Below are 17343 nucleotides of genomic sequence, written 5' to 3'. Positions count from 1 at the left end.
AATAATTGGAGCAATAAAAAACACAACCAAAGTATGACTATACGATGCATGTCGGTGAGAACATAATCGTGAATGATGAAGCTAAGAATTTAAAATTAAACACTTCTGATCTAGGCAGAGACACTGAAAATAGTCTACAAGGTGGTTTTGCAGTTGAGATACAGGGCTATATCATCCTGTCATTTAGATATAAATTGGGAGTAGCCCAGTAGTAGTCAGTGGGGTTACCCCAATGCAAAACTTAGGCCAGGAGAACCAGGCCCATAGAATTCCAACTCATTCCATTTATTCCGTCCTACCGGCCCCTATTTTTATAACTTCATACATGTCATCTCTCCAAACTATTTGTGGATTTGCAAAGTGGCAAGCAGGGGGCTGTTTGCTGGTGACTAATGAAGTGTCCAGCACCACTTCACAAAAGAAGCGAATGCACATTTATTAGCTAATTTTCCATGCAGACTTCTAAAGCATCCGATTCTACCAGCTCCCATCAGTAAGTGGTGAGTATCAAAGTGCACTAATACTGGGCAGAGGTGCCAGCCTAGCTGATAACTAGGATAGGAACCAAAGGCCTGTCCCTTCAGGTAAGGGCGAGGGACTCAGAACTGATAGCCCTGGAGACCAAGCTCCTAGATGCCACATCACATTCTTGGCCTCTGAGTTTGCCAACAGGGGTGGCAGCTGCTGTCAAATGCAGTGGTGGAACTAGGCTGAGACCTCCCAAAATCACTTCACATGGGCCACCAGTCATCAGAACAGTAGCAGCCATGGATCGTGTATTGACCTTGGGCAGGATTTCATCTGGAAACAGACTGTAACCCAATACCAGTCCCCTGACCCATGTCATCCATCCCTTTTAAATCTTGGTTATTAGATTTCTGGGCAGAATAGCGTGACTCTCACAGAGGAGTCAGTGGGGCAGCAGCCCAGCTGCTCCAAATATGGGAATTACAATTACCTAGGACTTCTCTTTTGTGCATTTTGCTGCTACCAGAAAGAAGAGCTAGGCCTGTGCAAACAGTGCAGTCACATGGTGTCCTTTTGCACTGGATGCACCTCAGCACATTCCGTGCTAGGACTGGAAGTAGCAGCAACAGAGTTTACCTTCAGGAGGAAGGTGATGGAAGGGATGAAGATGGCAGGAGCCATCTGGAAAAGAGGGGGGGCAATTGTTGCTCCCCCATAGGGGAATTCCCCTACATCTTCTAAATACATCTGATGCCTGGTCTACAAGCCACAGCTCAGGAGCATAACAGTGTAACTCTGCTAAAGGATTTTGATCAAGAGGAAAAAATAAACCTTTGCTCATATAAATAACACAGATGGGTCTGACCCCAAATCCCGGATCTGGCCACCACTGGACTCTGGATAAGCCTGACTCCCCAAAGCTTAATGATGTTGGGTGGGCCCCACACTCCTGATTTTAAGGAACAAAGCCAAGTGACTGCTGTGTGGTCAGCAATATTACATGAGGGGTGTCTAAGTGGTGAGCAGTAAGCAGCTAATTTCAGACATGTTGCCTCCATGTATTATGCCTCAAAGACAACATAAGGGGTTTTGTTCTTTGTGTCCTAAAACAAACACAGCTCAGGAGGGGATTAGGGGCTATTTGCATTCAGATTGAAGTTCTGTTAATCATAACCCCATAAAAAAATCGCTGCAACTCTACTTCTTCTGTTGCTATATTACGCTCAAATCAGATGGCGTTAGTAGCCTCTGTGGTTGATGTCAGAACAATGAGCTTTGCATCCTGCACTGGCCACCAGCAATAACGTCACTATAAAACAGTAGGGCAGAGGGTAAAAACTCTGTAATTGGGAATGGGGGTAGGGAAATAGTTTTGCTACCTCCAGGGTGAATAAACTCTGTCAAAGGGCCCTGCTCTCTGCTAGTATAACAAGTCTGATGACTGGCTTTCGCAAGCAGCATTGAAGACTAGCGGCTTCTCAGCCAAATCGCTGAACTTTTCAAGGTGCTTAAAAGGTCAGTTCACCATGGCAACCTTGATCTGTAACAAAGCCAGAAACATAGGGCTTGTCTACATCACAAAGTTGCAGCGCTGGTGAGGGGTTACAGCACTGCAACTTAGGAGGTGGTACACATCTGCAGGGCATCACCAGTGCTGCAACTCCCTGTTTGCAGCGCTGGCCGTACTCCCGTTTTGTCTCGGGTGTAGAGGATCCAGCGCTGGTGATCCAGCGCTGGTAATCAAGTGTAGACACTTACCAGCGCTTTTCTTGACCTCCATGGAATAAGCAGGTATCCCAGCATACCTGAGGAAGCCTCTCTGGTAATCAAGCAGGTCTCCTTCCCCGCGGTTTGCTCCGGTGGTTCTCCGAATCCCCCCCCAAGCGGGTCTCCTTCCCAGCGGTTTGCAGGGGGGTTCGGGGAACGAGAGAGCAAACCGCGGGGAAGCAGGAATCCTTCCCCGGTTTGCTCTCGCGTTCCCTGAACCCCCGTGCAAGTAGGTCTCCTTCCCCGCACCCCCGAGCAAGCAGGTCTCCTTCCCCGCTGTTTGCAAGGGGGGTTCGGGGAACGCGAGAGCAAACCGCGGGGGAAGGAGATCTGCTTGCTCGGGGGTTCGGGGAACGCGAGAGCAAACCGCGGGGAAGGAGGTCTCCTTCCCCGGTTTGCTCTCGCGTTCCCCGAACACCCCGTGCAAGCAGGTCTCCTTCCCCGCCATTTGCAGGGGCGTTCGGGGAACACGAGAGCAAACCGCGGGGAAGGAGACCTGCTTGCTCGGGGGTTCGGGGAACACTGGAGCAAAACCGGGGAAGGAGACCTGCTTTCCCGCGGTTTGCTCCTCGCGTTCCCCGAACCCCCCCTTGAAGCCGCCCAACAGCGCTGCAGTGTGGCCACATCTAACACCACTTGCAGCGCTGGTGCTGTAAGTGTGGCCACTCTGCAGCACTGGCCCTATACAGCTGTACTAATACAGCTGTAACAACCAGCGCTACAAAATTGTAGATGTAGACATACCCATACATTGACTTTGGGTTAAAGTCATGGTTTAACCTCTGCAGTGTGCTGGCTGGGAATGGAGAGTCTGCCATTACGTCTGCTATCCATATGAGTTTTGGCTCAAATGCCTGGTAATGGAAGTCCCATATTGAACTCCTTCAAAGAAACTAACTTTTTTCAGGAGGAAGTTAGACACCTGCTGTTATGCAGATGTGCAAGGGAGGCACAGCCAGTGAGCCCTGTTGCTTTGTAATACACTCACCCATTTTGTTGCTCAGACAAATGAGTTTTAGTACTGAAGAGTCCACAAGTGCTCACTAGAATTTACCTAGCAGAGTGCTTAACTTTCATTAACAAGACTACGTTCATTGGTGGTGGTACGGAGTTGTAACTAGGCCACACTTTCTAGCAGCTTTTCAACACTGCTCAGGTCCCAGACAAGGGCCTCATCTCTTTTAGGAATTAGCTCAGTAACCAATGACCAGACTTCAGTGTACCTACACCAGAACAGCCCTCACTTATAGGCAAGGAAAGCCACAATTTGCACCAGTAGAGTTTCCCCAGTTTTAAGCAGAAGTAAATGTTACCCAGATTGTGATCTCCTGGGCCAAGGACTGTCCTATCGCTATCTGTGTACAGTGCCTAGCACAATGAGGTCTCAATTCCAGATTGGGACTGATCAAACCCAGCTGTGGAAGTGCACAAATTACTACAACACTGCAGGAGGGTGACCATGTGCCTTCATCCTACCTACCTGGCACATGTTCTCACCCAACTCTCTCACCCCAAGAAAGGCCCTGTCTACACTGGGTGTCTTTGCATTACCTCTCACTACTAAGTGAGCTGGTAATTTACAGGACTAAGTCACTCTCCTGCAATAGGCTTACATTAGGCATTTGCTGCAGTACAAACACATGGGTATAGCTACACCTCTGCAAACGTCCAAAGTCTCCAACTCTAAAGTCTTAGCGTGAAGGGCCTAAACCCATAAGCAGCAAATATTGAGTTCACGCAGCTCTAGCCAATAAAAGAATCCAGAAGCAACTTGTCATAGCTGCCTTTGCAGTATTTCCTTTAAAAAGGAGATCAGGGCATGTTCTTGCTAGTTATCCAGCTCAGAAATGACACAAAGGATTTTAAAATGTTGAAACAGGCAGCAAGGAAAAAATTTATGGGGAAGGAAGAGATTTTCATAAGCCTCAGCCTGAGCTGGGAGTAATATTTCAGCCTCATAGTGACACTTCCATGTAGAAAGTGTTCTAGTTTTGTGACTTTTTTTTTAAGCACTGCAAGGTGTGATCTCAAATGAGATGAAGGAAAAATGGAATTAAATCTGAATAGCTCATAAAAGAATATCTCAAGCCCTGAGAAGAAGTCCAATGGTATTGGCCTTAGCTTATATTGCTGATGTAACAGCATTTCACTTCCAAGCAGCTACTCATGATTAAAACAGACTTGCTTGGTCTCTGTGCCAAAGTGGCTGGGCTTTTAGATGAGAAGCAGGAACAAACGTTACTGCTTGCACAGAACGTTGCTTTAGGCTGGTATCTAGGTGTCATAATTATAGGTCTACAGTCAGGCTGAGCTAAAAAAAGGAACATTCAGAGATAAAAAGCTAATCAAAATAATTACTCTACACACTGTACATAAATCAACCAATTCTTTGTAAAGGTGCTGTTCTTCAGCCTAAGCTTTTGAGCTGTTCCATAATTTCTGCCTCTATGAATGCTAAATCTATTTACCTTCAGGGCACGGCCCTGCCTTTCTAAGGGCTTGCCTTTCTATGGGAGATGCTACAGTGCTTAGGGAGGAGAAGCATTTATTTTTATTGTGAGACTTTGTGGCTGCTGCAGGTTCCTTTCGCTTTATAGTGATTTTATTTTTAAACTACTCTCAGGGTGCCACATGCAACATGAGAGAGGCATCTCTGCGGTTCTTTTAAATCCAATAAATAAGTTAGTTAAATTATCTGTCTAATGAATTTTAACTTTTTCCCCCAGCCTTGAATCATCTAAGAAGAGGGCAACTTTCTCAAATTCATTGGCTTGAAGTTGCCACCTAATTTGTATAATAGATCTTGGTCAGCAGCTCATTCAAGAAGCAACTTCTGATTATTCAAAGTCTGAGCTATTTTGTCTGGGGTACAGAGCTTGCATGTCTTATTTCTGTTCCCCAGCTGGGGGAATGTATGTATTAGTATCAGGGCTTCAGTGCAAATGCTCAAAGGTACCCATTCAATATCTACTTTCTGCAAAAATTCTGCAGTCTTCGCTGCATGCCGAAAACCAGCTCAAGTCCTGCTATGGGACCAAGTGGTACTAAGCAGGCACTAGTCCTATACAGGTATGAATTTCACCCACAATATTTGCTACTTCCATTTCTATCTCTCCCTGCTCCAGGTGTTACTAACCTCTGATTGCCAGAGCTGGGAGAAGACAATGGGATGGATCAACTCGATCATTGCCTTGTTCTGTTCATTCCTTCTGAAGCAGCAAGCACTAGCTCCTGTTGGAAGTCAGGATACTGGGCCAAATGGGTCATTGGTCTGATCCAGTATGCAGCATTCCGTCAGGTCTGTAGGCACTGATTGGTGATCTCTCGCTCACAGACCTTGACTACACCGATGATGATCTTTTAGTACAGAGCCCTGCCAGGCTTTGTAAGGCACTTCAGCATATGGAGGAGTAGTCAGCTAAGGTCGATCTCCATGTTTCATGGTCAAAGACAAAACTGCAAAATCTAGGACCAGGTCCACCTGCGACTCCAATCTCTTTGAACAATGAAACAGTCTAATCAAGTTTCCAGCTTTTGCTATCTGGGTTTTATACTTACCAGCTCCTCCAATACTCACGCGGAGGTTCTCTATCAGATTGGCATCACAGCATCTGCCATGGGCCATTTACAATGGATATGGAATCAACACCATCTTAGTATGATGACCAAGTTCAGGATTTATTCGAGCTGTATCCTTCCCATACTGTCGTACAGCTGCGAAACACGGACACTATTCCGCACAGACTGGACAAAGCTGGAGGCTTTCCACACAATGTCAACATCATATATTGGGCATAAAGTGGAATGACTTCATCTGTAATGCAGACGTTTATGGTGATTCTGGTCTACAGACTAATGGGGCCATTGTCCGCAGGCAGTGCCTTACTCTTTTTGGACATGTCACAAGGATGCCACAAGATGTTCCAGCAAACGCCGTTCTGTGGGTAGCTTGTAACATCCAGGAAAAATCCCATCCAAAGCAATAACGAATTAAGGACCAGCTTGTCCCTCTCCTGTATGTGATTAGGACAGGATTGCCTCCAGTCCCAGATTCTGTGGGACTGCCCTGAAATGGATTGGACAATTACACTTTCAGAGCATTCACATGCAACTGGAAACACTTGAGTGAAACAGAATCACACCATGACAGATTGTCCCAGTGGGTGAGGTGATAAAGGTGACACTCCCTGCATGTGCTACCACTAGAGAAGAGATGAGTAATCCAGCATTGCTCAATTGCCTAATCTGCCCTATGTAAACCAAGATGTGCATGGGTAGTGTCCATCAGTTCTCCTAATCTCATAGGAAGGATCTGATCAGGGAAACTAATTCCCTGGAGCGCTCTTACACAGAGGCTCAAAGTGCATGTGAGCTCTTAAAGAGCCTGAGAAGGGGCGCCAGTGAAGCTTTGAATCCAACCATTCCACTATTGAACCTTTCAGGAAAATCTGTTTCAAGTTCATGTTGAAGGCTTGCAGGGAGAGAAATAATTCATCTCATCTCTAACTTTTAACAAGTCTATATTTACAGTAAACTGAGTGGAGAAGGATTTATTTTCTTCCAACATATCCAATTTTTTTTTTCTGAAGCTCAAAGCTTTGAATCTCTCTGGCTCTAACTGGCCCTTGGAAAGCAAGTCTATATTCCCTCCCACAACAAGGTCTTTGAAATAACTGAATGATTAACATTGTTGCATTTTTAACATAGCCTATATAAAAAGAATGTTACAAAATAGGCTTAGTGGGATTGCTTGGAAAGGAACTTCATCCAAGGCTGATAATAAATAAAGTTACATAACCTAGTAGGTCATAGCTCTAACTAAGCCTTTTATGGACCATAAATCCACATTTATTTCCTGGATTTTATAGCTTCTGTTAAAAAAAGATACTACGTGACTGGAATAAGCCTCAAAGTCTGTACTCTTGTTTATAGATACAAATACCATTCTATAAAAACCTCAGTTGTCTGCCCATTCTACTAACATATAAATATGTATGATGAGCATTCCCTTTAAGCAGGCACTTCCTGTAAACTGAGATACCAGCAACAAAGGATTGGAAGCAAAGAAGGTAAACAGTGAAGAGGTATATGTTATAAACAATGGCTTTTGGTCAAAGCTATTAGCTGCATTAAGGTGACATGGAGAAAACCTGGAAAAGCAGGTGTTGTGTCCTCACTTCAAATTGTGTGTGAACCTGCAACACTTTGTGTTTGAAGGTAAGATGTTAATCAGAATAAAAGCGAAAACTAACTGACTTTCAGTGTCTTCAAGTTATTTAAAGATCTGTGTCTAACAGCTTTCAACCTTGTACTGAAGGGCAGAGGATGGGCTCTCATGAAAGTGACCAAAGGTCAGTAGACGTCTCTGGACTTTTGAACCTCAATCCTGAAAACACTTGAGCACACACTTAAAGTTTAAGCACATGACTTCAGTGAGACTCTTTGTGATTAAAATTAAATGTGTGCTTTAAGTGTTTGCAGGAGCAGGCATAATTCTCCAAGCTTCAGCACAGGGACATGTAAGAGAAAGGGGAGGTAAGGTTTGATCTAAGAATACAATTCGTTAGTTGATTCAGAGTAGCATTGGCATCAGTCTTGGAGGTGGGGATTTATCTGCTATCTAGACAGGAGGATGAGTGCAGCAATGGCAATTTTAAACCTAAAGGAACTTTTTTGGGGGGGAGGGGAGGGGTTTGTTGTTTTTCTCATCACTCTTATCTATCTGCTTTTTTCAGTTCGATGCCATGATTTATTTACAACTGATTGCTTTCTCATTTCCCAGCAGCAGAGTCTGCTTTAATCTGCTATACAATTTTTTTCCTGTATTCTTTAGTTAGAATACCAATCTTGATACTAGGAGACAATTTGCTGTAGAACAGCAACTGCCATTTAGAGTTCTGGATGGGACTGCGTGTCCTCCGCCAATCTCTCATTACATGTGCTGACACGAAACTAAACTACGGCAATGAAGTGTATAATTTGTAAAGGTGCATGAAGCAGGTAGTGATGCCCAAATGAAGTAGACCCATACAAGTAGATGCACAGGATGTAAGGAGAGTGACAGCAAGTACATGGATGTTATCAATCTGCTGTGCAGTGCCTGTTTCCTGTACTGAGAAAATATTATTAAATGTACATCAGAGGCGCCAACTTTCCAATGTACTGGGGGATGCTCGACACCAGCTCTGCACCAGGCACCTCTTCCCGCCCTTGCCCTACCGCCTCCACCAAGCGCGCCTCACTCTTGCACCTCCCACTCCCACCCAGCGCCTCCTGCATCCTGCTGAACATGATTGCAGCAGGTGGGAGGTGCTGATTGGTGTGGCTGTTGGCAGGCAGGGGCCGTGGGGGAGGAGGAGGAGCTGATTGGGGCGGGACTGCCGGTGGGTACTCAGGCCCCCCTATTCTTTCCCCTGTGGGTGCTCCAGCCCCGGAGCACCCCCAGACTCAGTGCCTCTGATGTATATCCTATGTAAGACTTTGTTTCTATAGTGACTTTTCCAAAAAGAGCTCTGAACACATCTGGGAACACTTTCTCACACCATCCAGAGGAGGTAGATTAGAGTTACCATTATTTTCCAGATGGGGAATATAAGGACGAGAAAGGTGAAGTAACTTGCCCAAGGCAACACTGAATCAGTTCCAAAACCAGGAATAGAACCCAGGAATCCTGAATACTTATCTACTGATCTAATTCTTCTGCTGCTGAACCTGACAACAATAGAAGGCTGCCCAGCTGACAGTTTGGGTTGGTTCAGAACATTTACTTTGACAATTTTTAGGATACATTTGTCTAAAAAGGAAATCATTTCCTGGAATGTGTTGTATAGTGAGATGATTCTGGCTGCAGAGTCAACAAACCTGAATAGAGAACTTTTATAAAGCCATTCAGACTAGAAACTGGAATCCTAGACTCTGAGGCCAGAAGGGACCTTTGTGATCATCTAGTCTGATCACCCATATAAAACAGGCCATAGGACTTCCCCAGAATAATTCCTAGATCAGATATAACCATGTATACCTGTTATGAAATGTGGTGAAGTGGTGTTACTTCCCAAAGGGATTTATAGAGGGAGAAATACTGAGATACATACGTTTATTCATTGTGAAGCTCTGTGGTTCAGTGATAGGCAAGCCATATGGAATAATCAATGCTACCTTCCATAATCTCAACCACGTGTCCAATTAGACCCATGTCAAGCTTCTTAACAGGCCATATGGAGGAGTTATTCTTCTCCAGAATGCTAATGAAGAGCATTTGCTGAGATAGGATGGGTGTTACTTCACTTACCAGGGGTATAGCCATAAATAGGGAAGGTTAATCCAGCCTAATCACGCTATAAGAGGTAAATGTGCATTAACATAGCTTACTGAATGTGCTAAAAACTAAGTCTTTCAAAAGTAATAAATGATTTTGGGGTATCCAAATTAAAACATCTTAAAGGGGATCTGATTCTTGCCCATTTGGGAAAAAAACAGGTCCTCTAAGGTGTCAAGCTGGCACTCAACATCACTCTTGAAAATCTTGGCCTAAATGAATTTGTAGCCTAGTTTACTATTGCCTCTAGAGAGCTGCCATCATCTGGTGGCACTGTATTATGGACAAACAGCACTGAGACCAACAGTCTTTCAATAGAAAGCAAAAACCTAAAGTTCTCAAATTAGCAGCTTAGTACAGAGGTAACCTTTTATTTTCTGGAATTGTGAGTACGGTACATCTGGACAGTAACTTGGCAAAAGTCAGAACATAAATATTAGAAAACCTGTTTTGTTCCTGGTCAGCAAAATCTGCTCTCAAGAGATATGGTTAGGCCAAAACTGTTCAAAGGTAGGCACCTAAAGTTACGATCTAAAGAGTGAGATGTTTTCCAGAGGTACTGAACGCTAGTTCAGTGCATTGTCCTAGGTCTTGTACAACGCAAAGTAAACAGATAATTCCTGCCTTGGTCTCCCGATCTACCTTAATTCACACAATATGTATTGGAAAACTTTCCTTGTCAATCTGGTCTACTAACATATTTGCTAAAACAAAATTTAAGCTTTTAAAACTCCTTTTGACTACTTCATCATTTTGCTCCTATGTGCCAAAGAACAGAATATAAAACCCAGCATAGCATGACCTATTGGATAGACTATTCCAAGGGATCAGGGCCTCCTGAGGGTCTGTGAGCAGGTTTCAGGGAGGCTGCCAAGGCAGGCCAGTATTAGACTCGCTAGGGCTCAGGGCAGAAAGCCGAAGCCCCACTGTATGGGGTTGAAGCCTGGGGCCTTGAGCCCCACCATCTGGGCCTGACGTCAGCCTGAGCAGTGTAGCTTTGCGGGGGGCCCTGTGGCATGGGGCCCCGGGCAATTGCCCAGCTTGCTACCTGCTAACACCGGCCCTGAATTTTATATGCAGAAAATCAGTTGCGACACAGGTGGGCCGTGGAGTTTTTATAGCATGTTGGGAGGGGCCACAGAAAGAGGAAGGTTGAGAACCCCTGGACTATTCTTCGACTTTCCTTGTACAGTGGAAATAAGTTGCATTATATAGGTCCCAACAGAAACTTGAGATGGATTAGAAAATCTACTAGTGCTCTTCCAGCTTCACTACCAATGCAGAGTGCTGCTTTCTTAAAGCACAGTTACTATTCTGTTCACTCTAATGTTGCAAGTCCCAATTTATGGGTCTTCTGTCACTTCCGTAAGGATACTATTCCACAGTCTAATAGATTTCCCCTATAGTCAGCTACTTAATTTAAGTAAGCATGGGCTGTCATTCGAGAACATACTCCAGCTATTTACACCCAAACTCTTGGCACAGGAGTATAGTCTTTAAAACAATCACTGAGAGTGGACAAAAAAATATTTATTTTTCATCGTTAAAGCCTGATACACTGAAGTTGATCAATAGCTTAATCTGTGTCCACTGCTTAGTTTAACTAACATTTCCATGAGATGCCCTTTAGAGGGAGCTCTGACATCTCTGTCCCAGGTCAACCTTTGTTGGACACTACTAAATCAGTAAGAGTGGGTACTTATCATTTACCTTCTGGGTCTAAATGCTTTCTTTCTTATGCATGCGTTCTATTTAGCGTTCCCCCTTTTTTTTAATTAAAAATTACCACTATACAAAACACATGTGCCTTGATAAAGAAATGGCTAACACATCTCAAAGTAGGGCCAATAGGGTCATTGTAAGAGGGTATTTCTAGTGGTGTTTCGCAGTATTTGGACTCAGCCAAATGCTATTCAATATTTTTCTTAATAATCTGAAAAAACACGTCTGATTAAAATCTGTGGATGACACAAAGACTGGCAGAGTGGTAAATAATGACAGGGCAGTCATACAGAGTGCTCTGTATCATTTTGTAAGCTTGGCCCATTCAAACAAAATGTGTGTGTTTTTTTTTTAAATACAGTCAAGTACAAAGTCACACATCTAGGAATAAGGAACACAGGCCATTCTACAGAATGTGGAACTCTTTCCTGGAAAGCAGTGACTCTGAAAAAGATTTAAGAGTCAAAGTGGACAAGCAGTTGAACGTGATGAGCTCATAGTAAGATTTTGTGGCAAAATGGGCTATGTGATCCTTGGATGTACAAACAGGGGAACAGTGAGCAGAAGCAAGGAGGATTTTTTTTTTTTTTTTTTACTACTGTTGGAACAAGCTACCAAAGGAAGTGGTGAATTCTCCATCTTTTGATGTCTTCAGGTCATGACTGGGTGCCTTTCTGGAAGCTATGCCTTAGCCAAACAAGTTATGATTTAGCCAAACATGTTATTGGGCTGCTCAATACAGGAATAACTGGGTGAAATGTAATGGCCTGTGTTAAACAGAAGGTCAGACTAGTTGATCTAATAGTCCCTTCTAGTCTAAAACTCTATGAATTTTCTCCAAGTCTGTAAGAAGAAAGCTGACACAATTTCATTGAGTAAGGTTAGCACAAGAGCTTCAAATTTAAGACACCATTGTGGGTTGCCACTTTACTTTATCACACTATGTAGAATTCCATGCAGCATATGGTTTATATTCAGTTGTGGATAACATAGATCTCCTAGACCTACACTAGACTCAGACTGTGTAATTTTTACTCCCATTAATCTGGCCAATTGAGATTCAACAACACTCAGTCATGACTCCTGCAAACTTAGAATTTGGTATAACATGCCCCCTCCAATTTGTCTTCTTGCTTCCACCCAGTGATAATGGCCAACTCCTGCATCATTAGTGGACTCCACTGAGCATATTCAAAGCTTTCCCTCTGTGATGCAGACAGGGATGCTGCAGAGAAGTAGTAACGGGGTTTTCTGGTAAGAGGCTGTTTAGGTGCATTTCCTTTTTTTAAAGACTGATCTCAGTTTTACACCTAGGTAACACATTGATTTTTAGTGGAATTCCTGATTCCCTCTGGTGTAAGTGGAAGGAATATCAGGTTCTCTCTCTTTGAGAGTTGTAAACACTTTACTCAGCTGAACAGTGCCAAATCCAGCCTGCCTCCGTTGGCTTCCGAGCCTGGGCTGCATCAATTTACACAGCTGTTTTTAGCACCTTAGCACGAAATGGAGTCTGTAGACCCAGGCTCTGAGATTCACTGCTGCTGATTTTAAAATGCAGTGTGGACTTACCCACAGACACTTAAGAACCTAAGGGTAACATTTTCTAAAGTCCATAAATTGCTTCTGAAAATAAGACTTGGGCACTTTTTGAAAATTTTACCCAAGCTTAGTCTTAAAGCTGCTCACTATGACACATATTGGGAGTTGGCAAGAAGAGATCAAAAATCAGACCAAAACAGGATATTAAAGATTAAATCGTGACATTTGGGGTTTGACTTCCACTTTTGGGGTTGGCACTCCTGTCTAGTATTGGATAGGCAGTCAGTGCAGATCAGAAAGTATTGGTGTCATCTGTGTCCAGAAAGATATACCCTGTAACAAAAGGAGCTGCTGAATTCTTGTTCTATTTCTTCTCCCTTGTGGGATATGGTCACACTCACTCTATGGTCGGTAATGGAGAGTTCTGAATTTGTTCTACCATTTCTGCAGATGAAGAACGAATCCTTTTTCTAAGTGAATGTAAGTGCCATTGAGAGCAACACTATCCTCTTATTTAAGCTACATTTAATTTTATAGGGTGGGGCACACAAATCTCAAAATTGCCCTTGCAGCCTGATTTTTCAGTTGCTCAGCAGTCACAGCTCCCATTGACCTGAATGGTCACTGGCCTTTATGCTACTGAAGGAACTCAGTGTGTCTATAAAACTCAGCCTGAACCTTGCCATACAAGTCCCTATGTCATAAGCAAGTGTTCCTTGGGGACATGGCAGGTTAAAAGCATATCTTTTGTTTTTAAAAATCCTTCTTTTAAAACATCACCTACTATTAAAACTGAAAGGATTTCAAACGTTTCTCCCTCATCCATGCCTCGGGTTCTTGTACTTCTCTCCGCTTTAACAAAGGAAATGTATTAGTCAATTTCACTTGTTTTTATTTTCCATTTCTCATGGTCTAGCACAATGCTGCAATGTCTGAGTTTAAGCTAAGCTGTTTGGTTTAATAAGTTGGCTTCCATTGGAAGTGAAGTGGAAACAAACATTTAAGGATATGCTAAATCATGTTAAATCTCAATGGGGCCAAATTCTGTGGCAGTAGCCCCTGAATTCCATAGCAACCTTAATTTATTCTATTGCCATAAAATGCCTCTTGTTCCTGTTCCCTTTCCCCATCACATATACACCTTGCTGAATAGTCATTGACCTAAAATTGTTGATTGATTTCTGCTACGATAAAGGAGGATGTGTCATAGCTCCACTCCCTAGGCCTCTGCTCCCATGATGTTGACCAGTCAGACCACCTCAGAACTACTTTCTTCAGCCTTGGGTACATCCACACTGTAGCTGGAAACATGCTTCCCAGCTCTGGTAAACAGATGTGCTAGCTCTACTAGAGCTGATGTGCTAAATATAGCAGTGTAGGCAGAGGCATCGATCCATGCTACACCCAGCTACACTCCTGTTTTTAGCCTATCAGCTAGAAAAGAGCTGGGAAGCACTTTCCTAGCTTCAATATAGAGATGCCCCATATGTTCCAGGGTAGCTTGTGGGTGACTTCAACAGTTTATCTCCCCAGATCTCAACTGCTGCACTGTTCTCCGAGCTACTTAGCTCGCCATCTTACACTTGTCTCCTCCACTCCTTGGTTGCATACTGGAGTGTAGCTCATGCTCCCACTCCCTGCTGCCTGGCTCCATGGAATTGTCAAGTCCACAGGGCTCTGATTTGAGATAAATGGGGAAGATCATACCTCTCAGAGCGCTTGTTTCAGGATCTCTGCAGATGACACTGCATCAGTTTGCGCTCAGCTCATGTTTGAGGCTCCCTGCAATCATAGGGGCTAGAAAATTATTTTTTTAAAAATCTGGTTCTGGAGTATGATTCCACAACTAAGGGGAGAATTTGTTAGCAAATTTCATGACTTTGGAACACCCAAGCTACTGACTATAACACTTCAGTCTGTGTCTGTCTAGCAGTTGTTCTTAACCCATGGCCTGCAGGCTGCTTGCGGCCCAATCAGCAGGCAGCTGCAGCCCATGTGACATCCTCAGAGCCATACAAGTAATATATATATTGTGTGGATGTGGCCCACATAACACATAAAGAGCTGTGTATGCAGCCCACAATGGTAAATAGGTTGAGAACCACTGGTCTAGCAGCTTTTCTTCCTTCACAACTGTCTAGGCCTGTCCACACCTAACCATATTGCGTAACCATGATTTTTGAGTGGCTGGTGGGACAGTCTGGGCAGCTATCCTTTAATACTTCAGCCACTGCTGCTCACCTGAAGGACAAAGTCTTTTTTCCCCCCAAAGTCACCTCCTACTACCCAGGATTATAGCATTTTCAGGGAACTTTAGGGGTCTTTAATCACAACTTCAAATGACTTTAATGGGAGCCACGAAGCTAAAATCTTGCTCCATACCTAGAAGTTTAGGGTTAGTTCTCATATCCACACTGAAGTTCTCTGTAGAAAGTATGCCAGGCTAAACATTTGAGTTGAGGGGATAGCAGTTGCTTCTATGTTTAAATACTGCCACCTTTCCAAAAGGGTTTATAATTCACTACAGCAGTGTTTTGTCTATCATGGAGTGCCAGTTATGGCAGAATCTTTGCTGGAGAGATTATAGATACTGCTGTTTCATTTGTTCTCTCAGCTGGATGTACAAGGGGCTGAAAGTTTGCCAGATATATACCATATATGCAAGAAGACTGTCTGGACATGTCAGGGAGTCACCACCTTAGCCCAGAACTCATCTTGCTTTTTTTCAGTTTACATGTCTCTTTAAAATGTTAACTGATTTAATTTTTTGTTTGCTTCAACTACTTGAGCGGTAACTTGCATTTCAACAAAAAGCTGACTCTGAAAAACCCAGCAGACCTCTCATTTTGCATGAGGGTTGGGTGGGGGTGTATGGCCTAAAAAATTAGAAATATTTGCTACCTGGAATATTGGCATTCTAGGAAGCACCAACCACACTGCTTCCATGTAATCACACTTAAACGTTGCCAGTGCTGTGATTTCTCCATTCCAAATCACAGTAAAGCAAACATCAGCATACCTGAGGCTAGAAAGTATTCACAAAAGCAACTGGACTGGCTCAGGCTCATCTGCACTTGCTTTTCTCCAGTTAACATGAGACATGAGACTTGCATTTTTAAGCACATTTAATAGCAAAAGGCAGCTGGCCTGTGCTTGGGCTGAAAAAGTGAATTCCCCTCGGCGGTGGAACCTGCCAAATTCACTGTGGCTCTTACTCACCCCTCCAATTAATTCCTAGGAGTGTCAGCAGGCTCGAATCAATGCATTAGATTAGCTCATCTCCCTGGTAAATCCTGATTCCCACTGCTAGAAGAATTAAGCAAGTGTGGTGATTCACAAATGAAATTAAGGAGGTGGGTGGGGGAGGGAAAGAAATGCTTGTTCTGTATTGCTGCCTGGGGTCAGTGTTGATGCTTGACATCAGCAGGCTTGGGGCCCAGCCATACATAGTTCTATTTTCAGCCATGGAATGTCAGGAGCCCAGGACACACTGTCTAGGTCATTAAAACCATTTGACTTTCCTATTGCTAGATAGACACTCGCTAGATGTCCTAAGACACTCAAGTAGTTAATTCTGAATTAGAGTATTACATGGATCACGTCACTGTTATTTGTGGTTCTCTCACTTCTAGTGTGGGGCCTGTGTTTTGTCTTTTTGGTCTTGTGCAGTTTATTTTCAGTTTCTTATTCCCTTTTCCTAAAGTCATCGCATGCACCAGGTGGTCAGCAGCTGGTGAAGTATTTTAGTCTCTGCAAAGCTAAACTAGATTGCTTTGAGGGGAGTGGGGGGGAATGAGGGGTTCAGTGACTTAGACATCAGTGAAACAAGCAGCTGAGCTCTCATTGGGGTAGCAGGTGGATCCAAAATAAGAGCTGAAGTGGACTTAGCAAAAACCCAAGTGCAGTGCAAGTTCCAGACATTCAAGTCTGTTCTACTGTCTAATTTAATAAGAAGAGAGAACTTGGTCTGTTTCTCAGCTGCAGAGGCCACTCACTGTATCTAAGCTTAGCTGTCTCCAAGGCTGAATAGTTTCTGTTGATAACCTAGAGATATGGGCGTGTTGGTCTTGGCTGTTTCCAGTTGCATTGGGCTGAAACAAAGAGGTCAGGAATTTTTATTTATATTTTTTTTAATAGCTTGGGCTGAGACAGTTGTGTGGCAAACACTGCAACTGTCTCTGTACTACATTGCCATGGACCTGCAGGGCTGCCTTTCCTCCTAGCTGCAGGGCAAATGCATCACCAGGCTTTGACCAGTGCATGAGAGGCTGGATTATGTGAGGGAGAAATAGGGGATAGTCAATGTTTTTGAACACTGCCATTCTCATCCTCCCAATTCAAGCCAGTTACCTCAATGCTGAGTCATTGCCTCCAGGATGTTACGACCCTTGGCATAGGCCTGAGAAGCTGTGCTGGATGAGATCAGGAAACCCAAGCTAAGGGACAGAAAGACAGGAATGGAAAAGGAATACCCTGCTATGCCACTGATGCACAGTACCGAAATATCTGCAAGTATCATCACTCACAAG

At 43.8% G+C, this 17343-nt stretch overlaps 1 long non-coding RNA gene across 1 annotated transcript in view; it reads right to left on the bottom strand.

Moving 5' to 3' along the window:
• The window catches only part of LOC115635565, a 53807-nt gene extending 37696 nt beyond the window's left edge, over nucleotides 1–16111 (bottom strand). Inside the window, exon 1 of the long non-coding RNA XR_003996634.1 lies at nucleotides 16034–16111. This is a non-coding gene — a long non-coding RNA (uncharacterized LOC115635565). The remainder of the gene's footprint in view (nucleotides 1–16033) is intronic.
• Between the last annotated feature and the right edge of the window lie 1232 nt (nucleotides 16112–17343).

This window comes from Gopherus evgoodei, chromosome 15 (assembly GCF_007399415.2).
Source record: "Gopherus evgoodei ecotype Sinaloan lineage chromosome 15, rGopEvg1_v1.p, whole genome shotgun sequence".
In the NCBI taxonomy this organism is placed as follows: Eukaryota; Metazoa; Chordata; order Testudines; family Testudinidae; genus Gopherus; species Gopherus evgoodei.
This window is presented reverse-complemented; position numbering and strand designations above follow the sequence as displayed.